Consider the following 7,938-nt stretch of genomic DNA (forward strand, 5'->3'; position numbering starts at 1 on the left):
GCTGCCTGATGTTGAGTTATTTGATAATACGATTGTCTACAAGTGTGGGGTTTTGTAGTTAAACGATTGTCGACAAGTGTTGGGTGTAGTTAAACGATTGTCTACAAGTGTGGGGTTTTGAATTTAAACGATTGTCGACAAGTGTTGGGTGTAGTTAAACGGTTGTCTACAAGTGTGGTGTTTTGTAGTTAAACGATTCTCGACAAGTGATGGGTTGTGTAGTTATACGATTGTCTACAAGTGTGGCGTTTTGTAGTTAAACGATTGTAAACAAGTGTTGGGTGTAGTTAAACGATTGTCTACAAGTGTGGGGTTTTGTAGTTAAACGATTGTCGACAAGTGTTGGGTTGTGTAGTTATACGATTGTCTACAATTGCTGGGTTTTGTAGTTAAACGATTATCGACAAGTGTTGGGTGTAGTTATACGATTGTCTACAAGTGTGGGGTTTTGTAGTTAAACGATTGTCGACAAGTGTTGGGTTGTGTAGTTATACAATTGTCGACTAGTGTTGGGTTGTGTAGTTATACGATTGTCGACTAGTGTTGGGTTGTGTAGTTAAAGTATTGTCGACTAGTGTTGGGTTGAGTAGTTATACGATTGTCGACTAGTGTTGGGTTGTGTAGTTAAACGATTGTCGACAAGTGTTGGGTTGTGTAGTTAAACGATTGTCGACTAGTGTTGGGTTGTGTAGTTATACGATTGTCGACTAGTGTTGGGTTGTGTAGTTATACGATTGTCGACTAGTGTTGGGTTGTGTAGTTAAACGATTGGCGACTAATGTTGGGTTGTGTAGTTATACGATTGTCGAAAAGTGTTGGGTTGTGTAGTTATACAATTGTCGACTAGTGTTGGGTTGTGTAGTTATAGGATTGTCAACTAGTGTTGGGTTGTGTAGCTATACGATTGTCGACTAGTGTTGGGTTGTGTAGTTATATGATTGTCGACTAGTGTTTGGTTCGGTAGTTATACGATTGTCGACTAGTGTTGGGTTGGGTAGTTAAACGATTGTCGACTAGTGTTGGGTCGGTTAGTTATAAGATTGTCGACTAGAGTTGGGTTGTTTAGTTATACGATAGCCGACAAGTGTTGGCTTGTGTAGTTATATGATTGTCGACAAGTGTTGGGTTTTGTAGTTATACGATTGTCGACTAGTGTTGGGTTGTGTAGTTAAACGATTGTCGACTAGTGTTGGGTTGTGTAGTTATACGATTGTCGACTAGTGTTGGGTTGTGTAGTTATACGATTGTCGACTAGTGTTAGGTTGTGTAGTTAAACGATTGTCGACTAGTGTTGGGTTGTGTAGTTATACGGTTGTCGACATGTGTTGGGTTGTGTAGAAATACGATTGTCGACAAGTGTTGGGTTGTTTAGTTAAACGATTGTCGACTATTGTTGGGTTGTGTTGTTAAATGATTGTCGACTAATGTTGGGTTGTGTAGTTATACGATTGTCGACTAGTATTGGGTTGTGTAGTTAAACAATTGTCGAATAGTGTATGGTTGTGTAGTTAAACGATTATCGACAAGTGTTGGGTTGTGTAGTTATACTATTGTCGACTAGTTTTGGGTTGTGTAGTTAAACGATTGTCGACAAGTGTTGGGTTGTGTATTTTAACGATTGTCGACAAGTGTTGGGTAATGTAGGTAAACGATTGTCGACTAGTGTTGTGTTGTGTTCTTAAACGATTGTCGAATAGTGTTAGGTTGTGTAGTTAAATGATTGTCGACAAGTGTTGGGTTGTGTAGTTAAACGATTGTCGACTAGTATTGGGTTGTGTAGTTAAACAATTGTCGAATAGTGTATGGTTGTGTAGTTATACGATTGTCGACTAGTGTTGGGTTGTGTAGTTAAACGATTGGCGACTAGTGTTGGGTTGTGTAGTTATACGATTGTCGAAAAGTGTTGGGTTGTGTAGTTATACAATTGTCGACTAGTGTTGGGTTGTGTAGTTATAGGATTGTCAACTAGTGTTGGGTTGTGTAGCTATACGATTGTCGACTAGTGTTGGGTGTAGTTAAACGATTGTCGACTAGTGTTGGGTTGTGTAGCTATACGACTGTCGTCTAGTGTTGGGTTGTGTAGTTAAACGATTGTCGACAAGTGTTGGGTTGTGTAGTTATACAATTGTCGACTAGTTTTGGGTTGTGTAGTTAAACGATTGTCGACAAGTGTTGGGTTGTGTATTTAAACGATTGTCGACAAGTGTTGTGTTGTGTAGTTATACGATTGTCTACAAGTGTGGGGTTTTGTAGTCAAACGATTGTCGACAAGTGTAGGGTTTTGTAGTTAAACGATTGTCGACAAGTGTTGGGTTGTGTAGTTATACGATTGTCTACAATTGCTGGGTTTTGTAGTTGAACGATTATCGACAATTGTTGGGTGTAGTTGTACGATTGTCTACAAGTGTGGGGTTTTGTAGTTAAACGATTGTCGACAAGTGTTGGGTTGTGTAGTTATACTATTGTCGACTAGTTTTGTGTTGTGTAGTTAAACGATAGTCGACAAGTGTTGGGTTGTGTATTTTAACGATTGTTGACAAGTGTTGTGTTGTGTAGTTATACGATTGTCGTCTAGTGTTGGGTTATGTAGGTAAACGATTGTCGACTAGTGTTGTGTTGTGTACTTAAACGATTGTCGAATAGTGTTAGGTTGTGTAGTTAAATGATTGTCGACAAGTGTTGGGTTGTGTAGTTAAACGATTGTCGACTAGTATTGGGTTGTGTAGTTAAACAATTGTCGAATAGTGTATGGTTGTGTAGTTATACGATTGTCGACTAGTGTTGGGTTGTGTAGTTAAACGATTGGCGACTAATGTTGGGTTGTGTAGTTATACGATTGTCGAAAAGTGTTGGGTTGTGTAGTTATACAATTGTCGACAAGTGTTGGGTTGTGTAGTTATAGGATTGTCAACTAGTGTTGGGTTGTGTAGCTATACGATTGTTGACTAGTGTTGGGTGTAGTTAAACGATTGTCGACTAGTGTTGGGTTGTGTAGCTATACGACTGTCGTCTAGTGTTGGGTTGTGTAGTTAAACGATTGTCGACAAGTGTTGGGTTGTGTAGTTATACAATTGTCGACTAGTTTTGGGTTGTGTAGTTAAACGATTCTCGACAAGAGTTGGGTTGTGTTTTTAAACGATTGTCGACAAGTGTTGTGTTTTGTAGTTATACGATTGTCGACTAGTGTTGGGTTGTGTAGTTAAACGATTGCCGACAAGTGTTGGGTTGTGTAGTTATACGGTTGTCGACATGTGTTGGGTTGTGTAGTTATACGATTGTCGACTAGTGTTGGGTTGTTTAGTTAAACGATTGTCGACTATTGTTGGGTTGTGTTTTTAAACGATTGTCGACTAATGTTGGGTTGTGTAGTTATACGATTGTCGACTAGTATTGGGTTGTGTAGTTAAACAATTGTCGAATAGTGTATGGTTGTGTAGTTAAACGATTGTCGACAAGTGTTGGGTTGTGTATTTAAACGATTGTCGACAAGTGTTGTGTTGTGTAGTTATACGATTGTCTACAAGTGTGGGGTTTTGTAGTTAAACGATTGTCGACAAGTGTAGGGTTTTGTAGTTAAACGATTGTCGACAAGTGTTGGGTTGTGTAGTTATACGATTGTCTACAATTGCTGGGTTTTGTAGTTAAACGATTATCGACAAGTGTTGGGTGTAGTTGTACGATTGTCTACAAGTGTGGGGTTTTGTAGTTAAACGATTGCAAGTGTTGGGTTGTGTAGTTATACTATTGTCGACTAGTTTTGGGTTGTGTAGTTAAACGATTGTCGACAAGTGTTGGGTTGTGTATTTTAACGATTGTTGACAAGTGTTGTGTTGTGTAGTTATACGATTGTCGTCTAGTGTTGGGTTATGTAGGTAAACGATTGTCGACTAGTGTTGTGTTGTGTACTTAAACGATTGTCGAATAGTGTTAGGTTGTGTAGTTAAATGATTGTCGACAAGTGTTGGGTTGTGTAGTTAAACGATTGTCGACTAGTATTGGGTTGTGTAGTTAAACAATTGTCGAATAGTGTATGGTTGTGTAGTTATACGATTGTCGACTAGTGTTGGGTTGTGTAGTTAAACGATTGGCGACTTATGTTGGGTTGTGTAGTTATAAAATTGTCGAAAAGTGTTGGGTTGTGTAGTTATACAATTGTCGACTAGTGTTGAGTTTGTTGTTTAACGATTGTCGACAAATGTTGGGTTGTGTAGTTATACGATTGTCGACTAGTGTTGGGTTGTGTAGTTAAACGATTGTCGACAAGTGTTGGGTTGTGTAGTTATACGATTGCCAACTATTGTTGGGTTGTGTAGTCATACGATTGTCGACAAGTGTTGGGCTGTGTAGTTAAATATTGTCGTCTAGTGTTGGGTTGTGTAGTTCAACGATTGTCGACTAGTTTTGGGTTGTGTAGTTATACGATTGTCGACTGGTGTTGGGTTGTGTAGTTATACGATTGTCGACTAGTGTTGGGTTGTGTAGTTAAACGATTGTCGACTAGTGTTGTGTTGTGTAGTTATACGTTTGTCGACTATTGTTGGGTTGTGTAGTTAAACGATTGTCAACTAGGGTTGGGTTGTGTAGTTAAACGATTGTAGACTAATTTTGGGTGGCTTAGTTAAACGATTGTCGACAAGTGTTGGGTTTTGTAGTTAAACGAGTGTCGACTAGTGTTGGTTTGTGTAGTTATACGATTGTCGACTAGTGTTGGTTTGTGTAGTTAAACGATTGTCGACTAGTGTTGTGTTGTGTAGTTATACGGTTGTCGACTAGTGTTGGGTTGTGTAGTTAAACGAATGCCGACTAGGGTTGGGTTGTGTAGTTAAACGATTGTTGACTAATTTTGGGTTGTGTAGTTAAAAGATTGTCGACAGGTGTTGGGTTTTGTAGTGAAACGATTGTCGAAAAGCGTTGGTTTGTGTAGTTATACGATTGTCGACTAGTGTTGGGTTGTGTAGTCATACGATTGTTGACTAGTGTTGGATAGTGTAGTTATACGATTGTCGACTAGAGTTGGGTTGTGAAGTTATACGATTTTTGGTTTGTGTTGGGTTGTGTAGTTATACGATTGTCGACTAGTATTTGGTTGTGTAGTTAAACGATTGTCGACTTGTGTTGGGTTGTGTAGTTAAACAATTGTCGACAAGTGTTGGGTTGTGTTGTTATACGATTGTCGACTAGTGTTGGGTTGTGTAGTTATACGATTGTCGACAAGTGTTGGGTTGTGTAGTTATACGATTGTCGACTAGTGTTGGGTTGTGTAGTTAAACGATTGTCGACTAGTGTTGGGTTGTGTAGTTATACGATTGTCGACTAGTGTTGGGTTGTGTAGTTATACGATTGTCGACTAGTGTTGGGTTGTGTAGTTATACGATTGTCGACTAGTATTGGGTTGTGTAGTTATACGATTGTCGACTAGTGTTGGGTTGTGTAGTTAAAATATAATCGACTTGTGTTGGGTTGTGTAGTTATATGATTGTCGACTGGTGATCAGTTGTAGCTTATACGAGTGTCGACTAGTGTTGGGTTGTGTGGTTATACGATTTTCGAATCTTGTTGCGGTGTATGGTTATACGTCTGTCGGCAGGTTTTGAGGTTTATTGGGATACAATAGTCGAGGTGTTGAAATTTATTGATAAACCATTCTTCTCCGTAAAGGCCTTCGGGTGATATCGTAAATAACATTGGCCCAAACTTAAAAAAAATAATCAGTTAGCGGTTCAATCAAAATGGATACAAACAGATAAAGAATTGTGTCAGTTTCAGTATTTGAACATGTCCGTTTATTGACCAGCGAGAATAGAACATGGACTGATAGTGAGTGACTCTTCGGACACGTTCGAATGCGATTAACATTGACTCTCCCGACAATTCACGAAAGCCAACAAAACAATTGGGTAACAACAGCCGTATATAAACCAAATGACTACAATACAAGCATAAAAACACACACACACATATATATATATATATCTACTTAAAAGAGCGTTCCGTTAATTGAAGTTATTCTAGTTATTCGAGCTCTTTATCGCTTCTGTTAGAAATTTAATCCGATCCGTTCTTTGTAAAGGACTCATTAAATCAAATAATTATGATATATTTACATACATTTTCTGCAAACAAATCTGTCTAAAACACAAATCAATTACGTGGTTCATCATGCTAAATTCAGAATGCATACTGTCGAGTTTACCTGTTTTCAGCTTGAACAATCAGACGATGTAATACCATCAGAAATGCCTATAATTTGTGTATAAAACATGTTTAAGTGATATTTACATATTTCATATTATCATCATATGAAATGGATTATTCATAAACGAATTTTAGATGAATTCATAAATCAATTTCAAAACATGTTATGGTGTTAATAAATTGCTTTCATCTTAAATATTCATACATCTAACTCTTATTTGGGAATTGCAAGATCCTTAAACCCCGTTAAACCTGAGTGTCATCTCCCAAGCATTGTCAGTGAATCTTAATATATGATACTTTACGGACTGCATATTACACCATGTTTTTCAGTGCCAATATCAGTTTGATTAATTTTGTAAACTGTGTTTGAATAACAAATAACCTTAAGATATTTACCATGTCCCATGACGTTCTAATTCTGCTTACGATATCATTTCTTTGGTATAGTTCTACAAAAACCGACAATGATCTCGAGGTAGGTGGTTTTTAATCAAGTTGCATGCAAATATTATATCGATTATATTTCATTATAAGCGCTGTGAAATCATTGAACGGTAAGGTATGATAAATACTAAATATACGATTGTCGACTGGTATTGAGGTGTATGGTTTTACGATTGTCGAATGGTATTGAGGTGAAACGTTTTAGGATTGTCGACTGGTATTGAGGTGTATGGTATAACGATTGTCGACTGATGTTGGGGTGAAAGGTCAACGATTGTCGACTGGCATTGAGGTGATATCCTTAACGAATGTCGACTGGTATTGAGGTGAAAGGTTTTACGATTGACGACTGGTGTTGTGTTGTATGGTTTTACCATTGTCGACTGTTATTGAGGTGTATGGTTTTACGATTGTCGACTGATGTTGAGGTGAAATGTTTTACGATTGTCGACTGGAATTGAGGTGAAGGGTTTAACGATTATCGACTGGTATTGAGGTGAAAGGTTTTAAGATTGTCGACTGGTGTTGTATTGTATGGTTTAACGATTTTCGACTGGTATTGAGGGGTATGGTTATACGATTGTCAACTGGTCTTGTGATGTATGGATATACGATTGTCGACTGGTATTGAGGTGTATGGTTTAACGATTGTCGACTGGTGTTGTGTTGTATGGTTTTACCATTGTCGACTGGTATTGAGGTGTATGGTTATACCATTGTTGAATGTAGTGGAGGTGTATAATTGTACTATTGTCAACTAGTGTTAGGGTTGTATGGTTACACGATTGTCGACTGGTGTTGTGGTGTATGGCTATACCATATTTGGTTGTTGTTAAAGTATCTAAGATTGTCGACTAGTGTTGATTTGTATAATTATACGATTGCCAACTGGAGTGGAGTGGTATGATTATACATTTGTCCACTAGTGTGGGATTGTATGGTTGTTTGATGGTTGACTGGTGTTGATATTTATGATTTAACGGTTGCAGGCTGGTGTTGAGTTATAAATTTATACGAGTTTCACCTGGTGCAGAGGTGTATTGGTAATACGAGTTACGACTTGTGTTGTGTAAATGGTAAAGCGATTGTGGACCGGTGTTTAGGTATATTATTTTAGGTTTGTCGAAGTGTGGTGAGTTGTATGGTTACACGACTTTCGACTTATGTTGAGGTGTGTGGTTAAACGATTGTAAGTATGTGTTAAGGTGTATGGCTATACGATTTTCGACAGGTGTTAAAGTGTATGGTTATACAATTTGCGGCTGGTGTTTAGGTGTATGGTTATACGATTGTTGA

This window comes from Mya arenaria, chromosome 16 (genome assembly GCF_026914265.1).
Source record: "Mya arenaria isolate MELC-2E11 chromosome 16, ASM2691426v1".
Taxonomy (NCBI): Eukaryota; Metazoa; Mollusca; class Bivalvia; order Myida; family Myidae; genus Mya; species Mya arenaria.